At 38.4% G+C, this 17,194-nt stretch overlaps 1 protein-coding gene across 1 annotated transcript in view; it reads left to right on the top strand.

Moving 5' to 3' along the window:
* Zscan25 (zinc finger and SCAN domain containing 25) overlaps nt 1-17,165 on the top strand; it is a 51,961-nt gene extending 34,796 nt beyond the window's left edge. Inside the window, exon 9 of the mRNA XM_087195896.1 lies at nt 1,721-17,165. The gene's annotated coding sequence lies outside the window, so the exon portion shown is untranslated. The remainder of the gene's footprint in view (nt 1-1,720) is intronic.
* Nucleotides 17,166-17,194: the final 29 nt, after the last annotated feature.

Genomic DNA, 17,194 nt, shown 5'->3' on the forward strand with positions numbered 1-17,194 from the left:
TTTCTGATTCCATATGAATTTTAGGATTGTTTTATCTAGATCTTTAAAGTATGGTGTTGGTATTTTGATTGGGACTGCATTGAATCTATATAACAGTTTTTCAACAATGACCATTTTGAGAATATTGGTTCTTCCTATCTAGGAACAGGGGACATCTTTCCATTTTCTGATATCCTTGCCAATCTCCTTTGTTTAATGTATTATAGTTTTCTTTGTAGAAGTCTTTCATTTCCTTGGTTAGGTTAATTCCTAGATATTTCATTTTTGTTGAAGCTAGTGTAAGTGGTACTATTTTCATAATATCCTTCTCATCCTGTTCCTTGTTGGTGTACACAAATGCTAATGATTTCATGTTCTATTGGTGAAGTTGGTTATTAACTGTTATTCTAACAGTTTTTTGATGGGATTCTTTGGGTCTTTTATGTACAGTCTCATGTAATTTGCAAGTAATGATAATTTCCCATATGTATCCTTTTTATTTCTTTTTCTTGTCTGATTGCTCTGGTGAATGTTTTGAGTACTGTGTTGAATAGAAGTGGTAATAGTGGACATCCTTGTCTTCTTCCTGATTTTAGAGAGAATGCTTTTTAGTTTTTCCTCATTTAATATGATATTGGTCATTGGTTGATTATAAATAACTTTTATAAAATTTAGACATTGTCCTTCAAACCTATTTTCTTCAGAGTTCTTATCATGAGGGGTGTTGCCTTTTGTTGAAAACTTTTTCTACATCTATTTATATGGTTATGTGGTTTTTGACCTTGCTTCTCTTCAAATGATGTATTACATTTATTGGTATTCTTATGTTGAACTACCGTTGCATCTCTGGGATGAAACCTGTTTGGTCTGATGTTTGATCCTTCTGATGATGTGCTACATTCTATTCACTAATATCTTGTTGAGGATTTTTGCATCTACATTTATTGGGGAGATTGGTTTATTATTTTCTGTTTTAGGTGGGTCTTTATCTAGTTTTGGAATCAGTGTGAGACTGGCTTCTATAAATGAATTTGGAAGAACTTCCCCTCTCATTTTCTTTGAAGAGCTTGCTGAAAGGTTTTGTAGAATTCAGCAGTGAATTCATCAGTCCTGGGCTTTTTAAAAGTTGGTAAATTCTTTATTACTCTTTCTTTTTGTACCGGGGACTGAACTCGGGACCTTGTGCTTACGCGGCAGGCACCCGAACCACTGAGCTAAATCCCTGGGAATTCTTTATTACTCTTTCCATTTCATTGCTTGTTACTGGGTTGTTCAATATTTTTGTCTTCTTCGGTTAGCTTTGGTAATTTGTATGAGTTTAGAAATCTGTCCATTTCTTCAAAATTTTCCAATTTTGTTGGAATACAGTTCTTATGCAATAGTTATTATCTTCTGGATTTCAGTGGTGTCTATTGTGATTTGACCTTTCTCATTTCTTTTTGTTTTCTTTCTTTCTTTTTTTGTTTTTGCGATAGGGTGTTGCTATGTATTCCAGGCTAGCCTTGAACTCAATATGTAGCACTGGCTGGCCTTTAACTCATGGCAATCATCTTGCCTCAGCCTCCTGACTGCTGGGATTACAGGTGTGTGCCACCACACCTGGCTACCTTTTATATTTCTAATTCCATTGAGGCCTTTTTTACGTTCTCTTGGTCAGGTTTGCTAAAGGTTTATGTATTTTGTTTATTCTTTCAAAAAGCCAGCTTGTTTTTTTCCCTACCTACTGCCCCTGTTCCTACAGGAAGAGTACATTGAAGAAGGATTCTGCCAGGAGTTACATGGCTCCAAAATAGAATCCTTTCATAAGCCACATGAGCTCTGAAGTGGTCCCTAAACCTCAGGTGAAACCCAGCCTCACCTATACCTTGATTGCAGCCATGTGAGACCCAGAGCAGAAGACCATCCAAGGCATACATGTAGGTTGTTTTAAGTTGTGATGTTTGTTATGTTCCCTATAAAACTATTACAGGCTCCTTCAAGAGGATAGAATTTAGAAGCAGAACTTGATAAACAAAACAAAACAAAAATATGAGTAGTGAATTCCTGTTACTACCCTACTCAACCTGCAATAGCCTGCTGGGCAGGGGGCATGTGTGTAATGACATTAAGAGGGGCTTTAGCAACAACTTGACAAGGGAAATGAGATGGAACACTCTGATACTCAACCACCTGGACCCACTGAACTGGCAACAAAAGGGGCTCTAGAAAAAATGAAATCAGAAATAATTTCTCAGATAATAGGAGAGATTGTGCTCCTAGTGCAAGACATGATTAATAAATCTAGAGAGGAGCTGAAGAACATGATGGAATCCCAACATAGGAAACAAATGGAATCCTTAAAACAGATGCTAATAGATTTCCAGGAGATGAAAAACTCCATTGAAAGTCTACACAGCAGAATGAGCCAATGTGAGGACAAAATTTCAGATATAGAAGATAAGATTGCAATTAATGACCAGGAAAAGAAAAATTGCTTCAAAATTATAAGGGAACATGAGAAATCAATCCAGCAGCTGCTAGACAATGCAAAGAAGAAAAACATAAGACTGATTGGAGTCAATGAAGAAACAGGAGAGAGTGCAGATGACATGAAAAAACTCTTTGCAGAAGTAATAGCAGAAAACGTCCCAAGCAGGGGAAAAGAACTTGACATACAGATAAGTGAGGCATATAGGACTCCAAATAGCCTCGATCAAAAAACATCTACACATAGGCATATAACTGTTAAGATTCCAGAAACAACAGAAGAACAAAGTTCTGCAAGCAGTTAGAGAAAAGAAACAAATCACATACAAAGATAAGCCCATTGGAATCACACCAGACTTCTCAACACAAACCCTCAAGGCAAGAAGAGCTTGGAGTGACATATTCCAAGCCCTAAAAGAAAACAGCCTCCAACCCAGATTGATGTACCCTGCAAAACTATCTTTCAAAATTGATGGGGAAATAAGATACTTTCATGACAAAGAGCACCTTAGGAACCTCGTGATTACCAAACCAGCACTCTAAAAAATTTTACATAATATCCTAGGAACAGACATTGAGGATCACAACCTCAGGAAGCAAAGCAGAATGAACCCATCTGGCACAACAAGCAATTAAATGTAAAGGGGGAGAACCAAACAAAAAGAAAAAGTCATGGCAATGACAAGTCAATATCTTTTAGTTATAACCATCAACGTTAATGGTCTCAATTCAACAATCAAAAGAAATAGACTGCAGAATGGGTCAAGAAGCAAAATCCAACAATATGCTGCACACAGGAAACACACTTAATTCAAAAGTAAACCCACAGACTGAAAGTTAAAGGGTGGAAAACAATACTCCATGCGACAGAACCCACCCCCCCCCAAAAGCAGGAGTAGCTATCCTCTTTGCAGATAAAGTAGATTTCAAACCAACACTAATTAAGAGAGATGAAGAAGGACAATACATCCTTGTAAAGGGAACAATCCAAGAGAAAGAGATGACAATCATAAATATCTATGCACCAAACACTAGTGCACCCAACTATATAAAACAAATACGAAGGGACATGAAAAGTCATATATGCACTAATATAATTGTAGTGGGGGACTTCAACATCCCACTGTCACAAATATATAGATCAACTAGACAAAAAATAAGTAATAAAATACTAGAACTCAATCAAACTCTTGAACAAATGAACTTAACAGATGTTTACAGTCTTCCACCCCACAAAATCAGAATACACGTTCTTCTCAGCTGCACATGGGTCATTCTCCAAAATAGACCACATACTGACACATAGAACATGTTTAAGTAAGTGCAAAGGAATTGAAGTTATCCCCTGTATATTATCAGACCATACTGCGATGAAATTGGAGATCCATAGCAAAAGAAACTCGAAAAATTTCATAAGCACATGGAAATTGAACAACAACCTTCTGAATAACCAATGAGTCACGGAGGCAATTAAAGAAGAAATCAGACAGTTCCTTCAATTAAATGACAATGACAATACAACATATCAGAATCTATGGGACACAATGAAAGCAGTCTTACGAGGGAAATTCATAGCAGTGAATACGGCTATTAGGAAAACAGAATGAGCTCAATTAAACAACCTGACGCTGAACCTCAAGCCTCTAGAAAAAGAAGAGCAGGACAACCCCAGATCTCATACAAGGGAGGAAATTATAAAGATCAGAGGAGAAATCAATGCAATGGAGACTAAGAGAATGATACAAAAAATCAATGAAGCCATGAGTTGGTTCTTCGAAAGAATCAACAAAATTGACAAACCCTTGGCCAATCTTATCAGAAAAAGGAAAGTAAAGGCACACATCCATGCAGTTAGGAATGAAAAGGGTGAAATTACAACAGACCCAGCAGAAATCCAGAGGATCCTCAATATCTACTTCTAGAACCTATATGCCAATAAGATGGAAAACACAGAAGTAATGGACAGATTTCTAGGTACATATGAATTACCAAAGTTGAACGACGAAGACCTAAAAATTCTAAACAAGCCAATGTCAACCAATGAAATTGAAAAATGTAATTAAAAATTTATCAACTAAGAAAAGGCCAGGCCCTGATGGCTTCACTGCTGAATTCTACAAGACATTTAGAGAGGAACTACTGCCACTACTGTTTAAACTCTTCAATGAAATTGAAAGGGAAGCAATACTCCCAAATTCATTCCTGGAAGCAAGCATCACCTTGATTCCCAAAGCAGAGAAAGACCCAACCGAAAAGGAGAACTATAGGCCAATCTCACTAATGAACATAGATGCAAAATTCCTTAATAAGATACTGGCAAATAGAATGCAGAAGATCATCAAGAAGATCATACACCCTGATCAAGTGGGATTCATCCCAGGGATGCAGGGATGGTTCAACATATGCAAATCAATCAGTGTAATACACTATATCAAAAGAGCAAAGGACAAAAACCATATGATTATCTCCATAGACTCAGAAAAAGCATTTGACAAAATCCAACATGCATTTATGATAAAAACCCTACAAAAAATTGGAATAGATGGTCTCTACCTCAAACTGATAAAAGCCATGTATGAAAACCAACAGCCAGTATCATACTAAATGGTCAAAAACTGAAATCCTTCACACTAAAATCAGGAACAAGACAAGGATGTCCACTGTCACCACTCTTGTTCAATATAGTTTTGGAATCATTAGCCTTGGCAATGAAACAAGAGAAAGAAATAAAAGGAATAAAGATAGGAAATGAAGAAGTCAAATTGTCGTTATTTGCAGATGACATGATACTGTATATAGAAGACCCCAAGAACTCCACCAAAAGTCTTCTAGGCTTAATAACCAAATTTAGTCAAGTAGCTGGTTACAAGGTCAACACACAAAAATCAATAGCTTTCCTCTACACCAATGACAGACTCACTGAGAGAGAAATAGGGCAAATAATTCCTTTCACAATAGCATCCAAAAAATGAAAGACCTAGGAATCAACCTAATGAAAGAAATCAAAGACCTCTTCTCTGAAAACTGTAGCACTCTGAAAAGAGAGATTGAAGGTGATATCAGAAAATGGACAGACATCCCCTGCTCCTGGGTAGGAAGGACTAATATAGTGAAAATGGCCATACTTCCAATACTGCTATATAGATTCAATGCAATTCCAATTGAGATCCCAGCAGCATACTTCATAGACCTTGAGAAAACAATCCAAAAATTCATTTGGAACAAGAGACCCAGAAGAGCAAAAGCAGTTTTAGGTAACAGAGACATGGCAGGGGGTATCACAATCCCCAACCTGCAACTAATACTACAAAGCTACTGTGATAAAAACAGCATGGTACTGGCAAAGAAACAGACCTGAGGACCAGTGGAACAGATTAGAAGATGCAGAAACAATGCCAGACACACCCAGCCATCTCATCTTCGATAAAGGAGCCAAACATCCTCACTGGAGAAAAGATAGCCTCTTTAATAAATGGTGCTGGATAAATTGGGCTTCAACTTGCCAAAGATTAAAACTACACCTGTATCTCTCACCATGCACTAAACTAAAATCGAAATAGATTAAAGATCCAAATATTAAAATAGAAACTCTGAACCAGTTGGAACAGAGGTTATGTAGAACTCTTGAAGACATTGGTGTAGGAAAAGATTTTATGAACAAAACCTCCGTTGCCCGTGAACTAGCACAAACAATCAACAAGTGGGATCCCTTCTTGTTAAAAAGCTTCTGCACAGCAAGAGAAACCACCAGCAGTGTGAAGAGACAACCCACAATGTGGGAAAAAATCTTCACCTGCTCTTCCTCAGACAAAGGTCTACTATCTGGAATCTATAAAGAACTTAAAAAGATCAGACCTCCCAAATTTAAAGACCCAATCCAAAAATGGGCATCTGAAAGGAATAGACGTTTCTCAGACAAAGAAGTAGAAATAGCAAATAAATACATGAAAAAATGTTCCGCATCACTGATCATTTGAGAGATTCAAATGAAAACAACCCTGAGATTCCACCTTACTCCAGAAAGAATGGCTGGTATCATGAAATCAAGCAATAACAAATGCTGGCAGGGCTTTGGGGAAAGAGGAACCCTGCTCCACTGCTGGTGGGAGTGTAGACTGGTGCAAGCACTGTGGAAATCAGTATGGAGATACCTTAAAGAACTAGGACTGGAAGTCCCATTTGACCCCACTATTCCACTGCTGGGGATCTTCCCCAAAGAATTAAAAGAATCATACCACAGTGATATATGTTTGCCCATGTTCATAGCAGCACAGTTTGTAATAGCTAAAACTTGGAAACAGCCCAAATGCCCATCAACTAGAGACTGGATAAAGAAAATGTGGTTTTTAAAAAATAAAATGGAGTACTACTCAGCCATAAAAAATGAGAAATTAGAGACATTTATAGCTAAGTGGATGCACCTTGAGGTGATACTCTTAAGTGAAATAAATAGGACACACATGTATAAATACCGAATAGTTTCTCTGGTGTGAGAAACTGAAAGTGAATATGAGGACTAAAATGTATAATAGGTAATGTGAAATAGGAAGAAAAGGGGCAAAGGGGAAGGAAGTGGGAGGGCTAGGGGAAAGGATAGAAGGGAATGGGATTAATTTGAGAAAATGGAAAAATAGGAACAAAATCTTTGCAAATAGGGAAGAATGGAGGAGTTCAAGGGAGGGCTGTGCAAGGGTGAAAAATAAGAACCAAGAGAGACTATGTAAAGGTGTAAATTTCCAATGATGAATGTCATTGTATTGTATACCTAAAATGTACCAATGATTAGAATGAATAATTGATAATGCAAAATAGGAAGAAAAGGTCCAAAGGGGTAGGGGTAGTGGGAGGGGCAGGGGAAAGGAAAGAAGGGAAAGGAAAAATGATGCGAAATGGAAATAAAGGCTTTGTAAATAGGGAAGGGTGGAGGGCGTGAAAGGAGGGCTAGGAATGGGCAAAAAATACAAACCAAGATGCATCATTTAAAGTACAAGTTCCCAATGAGAAATGTAATTGTGTTGTATACCTACAATGTACCAATAAAAGAATTTAAGAAAAAAAATGTATTGTAAACTGAACTCAATTTAACCTTAGGTGCATAGAAAATCTCTACTCCTTTGTAGGTAGCTCTGTACTACCTTGTTACGTTATTGATGTGAAATTACATCTACATACATTATGTTCCCGTTCTATTACACGTATGTTTTAATTTTAAACTTTTGCCTTTATATACTCTTAAAAATGAAAAATGGGTTGCCAAAATTTCAATAATATTGGATTTCAGAGCCTTCTCTGCATTTATTATTACTAAAAATTTTGTATTTCCATATGTTTTCAAGTCACTGTCCAAAAAAACCAGAGTATGCATGGCTACCACCTGGCCCATTTTATTATTATCTAATGTAGTACACAGCAACTCCTGCTTCTTTTTTGTGCAGCATATGAAAAATTGTAGCTTTGTTTTTTCTAAAGTAATTTCACCAGCATTAGGTTTTATTGATTAAAATTCTCTGGATATTTTAATGTTTGTGAACTAATTATGTTTCAATAAATTTCCACAAGCCAACTTCTTTGGCAAATATAATTTCTGAGTATGCAGTTAACTGTCTTTTAGGAAAAGAGATGTCTTTGATAGTCTGTCACTGGGGTTATCTTTCTTAACCTGTGTAGAGTAGGCCAATTATAGTATGAACTTTCTAAGTTTCATGGGGTCAATTCAAGTTGTTGTTTAATAATCAGCAAGCATTATGCCATGGGGTGAGTGCTGTCAAAAACACAAGGTGTGTGTCATCACAGATGGCCCACACATGCCGGCCCTTTAGGTTCTCCTTTGATGTATATTTTCTGAGGGAAATTTTCAGAGGAATCTTGATTTTAATTGGCAGGAACTAGTATTGTCCCTTATAGTGTGTTCCTAGGGTGAGACAAATTCCTATTTTCATCCTATTTAATGGAGACTTAAGTATAATCTGAACTCCCGAAGGTTTATGTGGTCATCTGGGGTCGTTGATTAATGTTCAACCAGGATTATGCCAGCAAGACAGTTTTGTCAGAAAACATGAAACACTTGTTCTCATTGTTGTGCCAACAAATGGACAGTGAGTCAAAAGATTGAATGCCAATCTTTTATTTTGCCAGCTGGGGTCCAATCTCAAGGATGCAACCCTAGAAAAGGACCCCAGACCTCTTCTAGCAGCAGTTTTTAAGCAGTTTCAGAACCTGGAAGTTGGCTCTTTCAGGAGCTAGCAGGGTAAGCAGTGAGGGCGGGGGTGCCAAGCGCAGTTACAGAAGCAGAACAGCTTTCATGGGAACAGTACATTTTGCAGTTTCTCTCGGAACACTTTACGTCGACAACAACATTTATCTTGATGAACAACCTGGGGGTTCAGGCAGAGGTCAGTGCCATGCATGGATGGAGATTTTACTAAAAGATGGAGGCACAGAGGCTAACTTGACTCGGGACTCACATCATCAGTGACTTTATTCCATTTGCAACATTTTCTAGCTGGATGTTTGTTCTTGTTATCAGTGTTGCATTCATTTCCTGTCTTTAAAATCTACAACTTCAGATTTCTCTTTATCTAACATCATAGTAGCCTGGTATCTGAAAAGTAAGAACATGTTGTTGTAAGGGCCCACCAGGAACTTATGAGTGAAAATGTCTTCTGGTGATTCAGTGAACCGGTGACAGGTTGGGAGTGGGAGCTTAGGTTCTGGTCTCCTTTGACCACTTCCTCTCAAAACACTGTTTTAGTTGTCTCTTCATTTTTTCCACAGTTCAATGTGTGGCCTGATCTTGCTGATTCCAAACTCTCCCAAACTTTGGTCACTCTCTAATTCCAAAATTACTTCTATTTTTTTTTCAGGTGTAATTATAGGTATTACCTCATTCCTAGGCATCAATTTCTGTGTAAATTCTTTTCTGGTTATTATGTTATAAAATACATGAGGTTGTGTGCTTTATAAAGAAAAGAATTTAAAATATTTTAATTTCATTTATTAGTACATATTTGCAATTCATGCAATTTACAGTCACCGTGGGGAGTGAAAGAAAAGAACTTTCTTTAGCCCAGTGTTCTGAAGGATGAAAGTCCAAACATTCCACCAGCTGCATGACAGGGTCATGGGCCCTGTCAGGGCCCCCAGATGCATGACAACATGACAGGTAGCTTCATGGTGGAAGCACCCGTGAAGGGAGGGAGATCACTTTGCAAGATAAGATCCCTGAATATGGGACAGGGCCAGAGATGATTACTCACTATACTGCATTCCTTTAATGTCATGCCACTTCATATCACCACCTTGGATGCCAAGCTTCCAACTCGTGACCCTTTTGACCATAAGCCAATTCCAAACCATAGCACTATACTTTTTAATGGATAATAATGTAAAGTTAATTAATGAAATACGTTAGTATCTATTTTTGTAATGAATTATCAAAATACAATAGTTTTCTATCAAGTATTAGGTTAAAAAATATCACTCATGAAATTCCAAGTGGTGTATAGGCAGAATACTGTATCAGACAGCAGAGATACAGGTTTACCTGGGCAAGGAAAATAGTCCCAAGGAGAGATGAGAATATATTAGAGAAAGCACAGGCCCTGTTGGGGAAATTGAAAGGTCATTTAATTTCTTGCAAGATACTATTTGGTCACAGTTGAAAGTGGGTGGAGGTAAAATATTTATGTGCGGAATTTCGTTGATGAGTGTCTTCTGATTCCATATGAATTTTAGTATTTTTCTCTAGTTGTGAGAGGAATGTTGGTATTTTGATTGGGACTGTATTAAATCTGTATGTCAGATTTCTAAATATGGTCATTTTGTCTACATTGGTCCTATACATCCAGGTACAGAGGATATCTTCATTTTCTGATGTCCTCTTTGATGACCTTTTTCAGAGTAGTATAGTTTTCATTGTTGTCTTTCACTCCCTTAGTTAATTCCTAAGCATTTAATTTTCCTTGAGGCTAATTTAAATGGTAGTAATTTCCTAATTTCTCAGTGAATTTATTAGGAATTTATTATTATTCTCTTTTGTTGCCAGTTCGGGGGTCCAGATGGCTGAGTATCTGATTGTTCTATCTCATTTCCCTTTGGGATTGCTTAGGGGATCTGGAAGTCTGGTTTTGGTACTTTATTATGTGTCTTCTCATTTCAAAGGAGGGTAGAAGGGGTGTGTGCTGCTGGCACCTGCGCGGCTCACCTCCTCTGCACTGGGGAGGGGGCTCATCTCCTTGGCACTGGGTGTGGTCAAGAGTAGGGATTTTTTTTTTAATGAGATTGCAGATTTGGTCTCTTCCCACAGGGTCTCCTAGCAATAAGAAACTAGTAGAGCCTAAGGAAATAAAATAGCCACATAACTTGGGGACCCCATTTTTTTTTTGCCTCAATCATTTTCATTTCTTATTCTCTTCCTCCTTGCTCTTCCCCTTCTCTTTGACCCATGGATCTTGTTGTGACCACTAGTAGTATAACAATTGCAAAATGATGAATTCCAAGTTCCATCAGTTTTCTACAATTGCAATCCAGCGTCTAATTTAAGAAGAATGTTCCATTCTTACACATTTATTTTTCATATGTTTGATTATGTATATTTGTGTGATCTTATATAGTACTAATGTTTTCTTTTTATCATCATTTATTGTTTAAAATTGTCTCAGATTTCCCAACTTCAGGCCCTTTAATATGTCCTGCTCTGTTCTTTCTTCTTTTTAAATACTTTAATTGTTGGAAGAGACTTCATTACTTGAGTGGTTTTCAGTTCATACTACAACTGAGGGGAAAGTATAGAGAATTTCCATATTCTCCTGCCTCTACATGCACACACATTCCCAAACTTTCCACCATCGCCACCACAGTGGTACAATGGTGCCATGGTTGATAAACCTTCGTTGGCACCACATTATAGCCCAAACTCCATACCTTACAGTAGGGTTCAACCACAGATTACAACATTCTGTGGATTTTGACAAATGGCTGGGGGTATCACAATCCCCAACTTGAAAATACTACAAAGCTACTGTGATAAAAAGAGCATGGTACTGGCTAAGAAACAGACCCAAGGATCAGTGGAATAGCGTAGAAGATGCAGAAACAACTTTAGATATACTCAGCCACCTCATCTTTGACAAAAGAGCCAACCAACATCATTGGAGGAAAGATAGACTATTTAATAAATGGTGTTGGAAAAACTGGATTTCAACTTGCCAAAGATTAAAACTAGATCCATAGCTATCACCATGCACTATAAAGAAAGATCAAAATGGATTAAAGATCTAAATATTAAGACAGAAACACTAAACTTGCTGGAAGATAAGTTAAGGAGAACTTTTTAAGATATTGGCATAGGAAAAAACTCTGAACAAAAACCTCAGTAGCATGGGAACTAGCACAAAGAATCAGCAGCTGGGATCTCATCTTATTAAAAAGCTTCTTCATTGCAAGAGAAACCACCAATAGAGCTAAGAGACAACCTACAATGTGGGAAACATTTTTTACCAGCTGTACCTCAGACAAAGGTCTACTATCTACAACATGTAAAGAATACACATGTGTGTCCTATTTATTTCACTTAAGAGTATGGCCTCAATATGCATCCATTTAGCTATAAATGTCTCTAGTTTCTCATTCTTTATGGCTGAGTAGAACTCCATTTTATATCAAAAACCACATCTTTATCCAGTTTCCAGATGATGGGCACTTGGGCTATTTCCAAGATTTAGCTATTACAAATTGTGCCACTATAAACATGGGTGCACATATATCATTGTGGTATAATTCTTTTAATTCTTTGGGGAAGATACCCACCAGGGGAATAGCTGGGTCAAATGGGACCTCTAGTCCTAGTTCTTTGAAGTATCTCCATACTGATTTCAACAGTAGTTGCACCAGGCTGCACTCCCACCAACAATGGAGAAGGGTTCCTTTCTCCCCATAACCCCGCCAGCATTTGTTATTGGTTGATTTCATAATAGCAGCCATTATTTGTGGGGTGAGGTGGAATCTCAGCGTTGTTTTCATCTGCATCTCTGGAATGACCAGTGATGTTGAACATTTTTTCATATATTTATTTGCTGTTTTACTTCTTTGTCTGAGAAATTTCTGTTCATTTCAGATACCCATATTTGAATTGGGTCTTTGAATTTGAGGGGTCTGATTTTTTTTCAATTCTTTATATGTCTCTTGTATCCAGATACTGTACTGAATCTATCAATTAAGTCTAGAAGTAATAAATACAAGTTGCATGAGGGCTGAGATTCTGACCCTTATAAATTTAATACTTTATGCGTGTCCTGAACACAGCAGGCATTCAGCTCTGCTGACATCCAATGGCATTGAATAAGACACCCACCCTCTCCAATCCTGAAAGAATGTCTCCAGATCTGAGATTCCTCTCACTATTCCATCCAGGAGACCCAGAAGAGTTGGCTACTGTCTTTCTTCAACTGTCAAATCTTAGATATGACCTGGGTCCCCAAATGGGTAGAACAAGTTTGGCCCCACTGAGAAGAATGGGAGCTTGAAAGCTGAATTAGACAAATATCTTGCTTTTATTTTTTTCTTGTTGCATAGCCAAGGTTGTGAATTGTGAAATTTGAATCTAATGCTCAAAAATTCCCAAGTCAGGGCAGAGGTCCTAGAAGAGGTATCACTTGGGCTCACAACACAAATGATCAGATGTGTCAGTTGATGGCAGTCTTTCCATCACTGGGTCCCCAGGCAACCTGTCCACTCTTCCAGATATGTGAGCCTATGCTTCTCTAAATGTTGTTTGAGGTTCAGCTTTGGTCTATTGTAAAGGATGCTAAGAAAGCAACTCAGCTCTTCAGTGTTGATAAAACACTTATCATGCCTGTCTGATTACTTTTACTTGACCTTATTGTTATCTGTATTTTCAACTAGAGTAATATCTGGGTCTTAGTCATCTTTGTATCCACTGTACTCAGAGCAGAGCTTTAAAATTGCGTGGTAATTTGGAACCAGAAGAGACCTAGAGTAGCAAAAGCAATTCTAAGCAACAGAGATGTGGCAGGGGGAATCACAATCTCCAAATTGAAACTATACTGCAAACCTACTGTGATAAAACAGCATGGTACTGGCAAAAGAACATACCTGAGGATCAGTGGAATAGATTACAAGATGGAGAAGCAACTCCAGACATGCTCAGGCACCTCATCCTTGACAAAGGAGCCAACCACCATCATTGGAGGAAAGATAGCCTATTTAACAAATGGTGTTGGAAAAACTGGATTTCAACCTGCTAAAGATTAAAACTAGACCCATACCTATCACCATGCACTAAACTAAGATCAAAGTGGGTTAAAGATCTAAATATTAAAACAGAAACACTAAACTTCTTGGAAAATTAATTATGTAGAACTCTTGAAAACTTTGGCATAGGAAAAGACTTTATGAACAAAACCTGAGTAGCATGGGAACTAGCACAGAGAATTAACAACTGGGATCTCATCTTATTAAAAAGCCTCTGCACTGCAAAAGAAACCACCAACAGAGCTGAGAGACAACCTATAATGTGGGAAAAATGTTTTAGCAGCTGTCCCTCAGGCAAAGGACTACTATCTAGAATATATAAAGAATGAAAAAAATCAGACCCCCCAAATTTGAAGACCCAATTTAAAAATGGGCATCTGAAATGAACAGACATTTCTCAGGCAAAGAAGAAAAAGCAGCAAACAAATATATGAAAAAATGTTCAACATCCCTGGTCATTCAAGAGATGCAGATGAAAACAACACTGAGATTCCACCTCACCCCACAAAGAATGGCTGCTATCAAGAAATCCACCAATAGCAAATGCTGGTGGGGGTGTGGGAAGAAAGGAACCCTTGTCTATTACTGGTGGGAGTGTAGACTGGGGCAACCACTGTGGAAATCAGTATGGAGATACCTCAAAGAACTAGGACTAGAGGTCCCATTGAAGCCAGCTATTCCCCTGGTGGGTATCTTTCCAAAAGAATTAAAAGAATCATACCACAGTGATATATGTGCACCCATGTTTATAGTGGCACAGTTTGTAATAGCTAAAGCTTGGAAACAGCCCAAGTGCCCATCAACTTTAAACTGGATAATGACGATATGGGTTTTTTTTTTTTTTTAATAAAATGGAGTACTACTCAGCCATAAAGAACGAGAAACTGGAGACATTTATAGCTAAATGGATGCATATCGAGCCCATACTCTTAAGTGAAATAAATAGGACACACAAGTGTAAATACTGAATAGTTTCTCTAGTGTGAGAAACTGAAAATATAAATAAGGTTTAAAATGATTAAAATGAATAAGTGATAATTTGAAATAGGAAAAAAAGTCCAAAGAGGTAGGCGTGAAGGGAGGGGAAGGGGAAAGAAGGGAAAGGAAAACTTATGAGAAAAGAAAAAAATGGAAATGAAATCTGTGTAAATAGGGAAGGGCGGAGGGGGTGAAGGGTGCAAAAATAATTGCATGGTGAGTGCCTCAATGCATGAATGCGTCAATGGCAGACAAGGGTGTCTGTCTTCCTCACGTGTTCCACATAATTTCATGTGTAAACCTCTTTATGTTAGGAGATGTTACTTGAATGCACTAAATGGCTCAGAGAACCTGCCTTGTTTCACCTCTCCATTGCAGAGCAAGACACTTTGCGTTGGTACAAGTATGGTGCAGGCTACATTTTAGTCCCAAGCAATGACTAAGTAGCCTTTTTCTTCCTGTTGACACAGATTTCAAGCACACTGAACGGGGCTAAGAATGGGAGGTGGAAGCTCTTATTAACTCTAGGTATAACATGATCTTAGAAAATATGTGTTTTGGAGGAAAGTCAAAATTTATGAGTTTCTGCCGGGATTTACTTTCCAAAAAAGAATGAGGAAGGCTTGGGTTTAGGGAGTCAATTAAATTGTCCACAGCTTTGGGCTGATATTATCATCTTTCCTGTTTGAATGCATTCTGTGAACTTCTCTTGATGGAGAGAGACAGGGGAGAGATCCCTTGAATTACATCCCTCTCTCTCCTTACCGAGGTGTGATGAGTCCTTAGTGAATATAAGCATGCATGTGTGCAGTAGAAAGAAATTGCCAAAATATTTTTTCTGGAGCCTCCTGGGCAAAGCTTTCACACTATGATGGTAAAAGTTTCAAATTGCTCAACTAGCTCCTAACTAAGTAAAGGAGGCAGGCGAGATGGTTGTGACAATACATTTTACCCACGGGATATCCACCTATTCAGGCCCATGTCAAGTTGCTCTGGAGACAAGGCAGAATGATGAGGGGAGTAGATGAGGACTGAGTGTCAGTCTCTGAAGAAGGGCTGACAGGCAGAAACAATATAGAGAAACAGATGTGCACAAGCTCAACTTAGGTGTCTTCTATTTATGGTGAGATTTAAGAACTTTGAGGTCTTCCTTTTGATCATGGAATCTTCAGTTGCTCATCCCAAAAAGACGTGGGACATGAGTAAGAGTGATGTTAAGGAGCCTGTGTAATTTCCAAGCACTCAGTCCTCTGGCCTCTCCAGTCAGAAGTGCCGTGGGGGCTCACAGGTGACAGTCAATGCTGTTACGAGTGTCCTCTTCCTCATCTTTCAAGGTCTCCTCTTCACCCATTCAAATAGTCATTCACCAAAAAGCCATCTGCTCTGGCTCCTGTTGTCCACTCCCTTGATAGCCGGAATCATCTGTTTGGAGTCCTGCATGGTATGTCCTGCCTCTAGTGACTTCTGCTGAGGTGGCTAAGGGGTTTGGGATCCACCTGGCAATTCAGGCTGTTCTTCTCTCTCATATCCATTGATCTTGGACATGGAGTTATCCAGAGAGATTGTGCCATTGATCCGGAATATGGCTAATATGCTGTCTGTGGCAGGCCCCTTTGAGGGGCTACCTGAAGAGTGGAATAATTTGATACTACTCAGTGTAATCATAAGCGCCATCTCATCCATGTCATGGTTCTCCATTAAAGGCCCTGTTCTCCACACAGTTTTGCAGGTCATCTTGAACTTTCAGTAATGGTGGCTGAGTCACAGGTAGTTCCTTTTGTTGTATTAACAATCCAGGGAGATGAAGTGTTCCCCAAAGATTACAGGAAAGTTCACGGAGAGGGCCATTAATCTCCTGGTTCAACTCACCTAAATTGTCTGGATGCTCTCTCTGTGTAAAATACTCTACTAGGGACCAGGAACAGAAGAATGAATGATCCCCAGACTATTCCCTTGACAGTTTCTCAACCTGGTGATGGAAAGATGCTGTAAACCACCAATGGTGATGAATGCAGTAAACAAAGTAACAGATGTGTGTAAAGCAGACAGAATTTGTGCAACGGAAGTGGTTGGTGAAGACTCCATTAGAAGGAATTGTGTGATCTTGATTTTTTCTTTCAGCACTGGGGGTTGAACTCAAGGCATTCACTCTGAGTTATATCCCCAGTCATTTTTTTAAATTTTGAGACAGGGTCTTCCTACATTGCTAAGTGGTCCAAGCTAAATTTCAACTGGTGATCTTCTTGGATTTTAAAGGAGTATTAATAGTTTTCTATGGGACAGAAGCACAGACTAGGCACCTGGATGTGTGAAAATCTACAGATGTGCCTTGTTTGAATCAATTTTATGTACTTCAGAATGGGCGTAGTAGGCAGGAACACTACCACAGGAAGGGGAGGTGGAGGAAATTTAATGCCAATGGCTTACATTCCTGATAAGAATAAATGCCCTTTGGACTTGCAGATAATATTGATTTCTCACAGAATATGAACTCAAAGGA

This window comes from Heterocephalus glaber, unplaced genomic scaffold (assembly GCF_053883595.1).
Source record: "Heterocephalus glaber isolate CG9 unplaced genomic scaffold, H.glaber_assembly_v1.0 deba00001610, whole genome shotgun sequence".
Lineage (NCBI taxonomy): Eukaryota > Metazoa > Chordata > Mammalia > Rodentia > Bathyergidae > Heterocephalus > Heterocephalus glaber.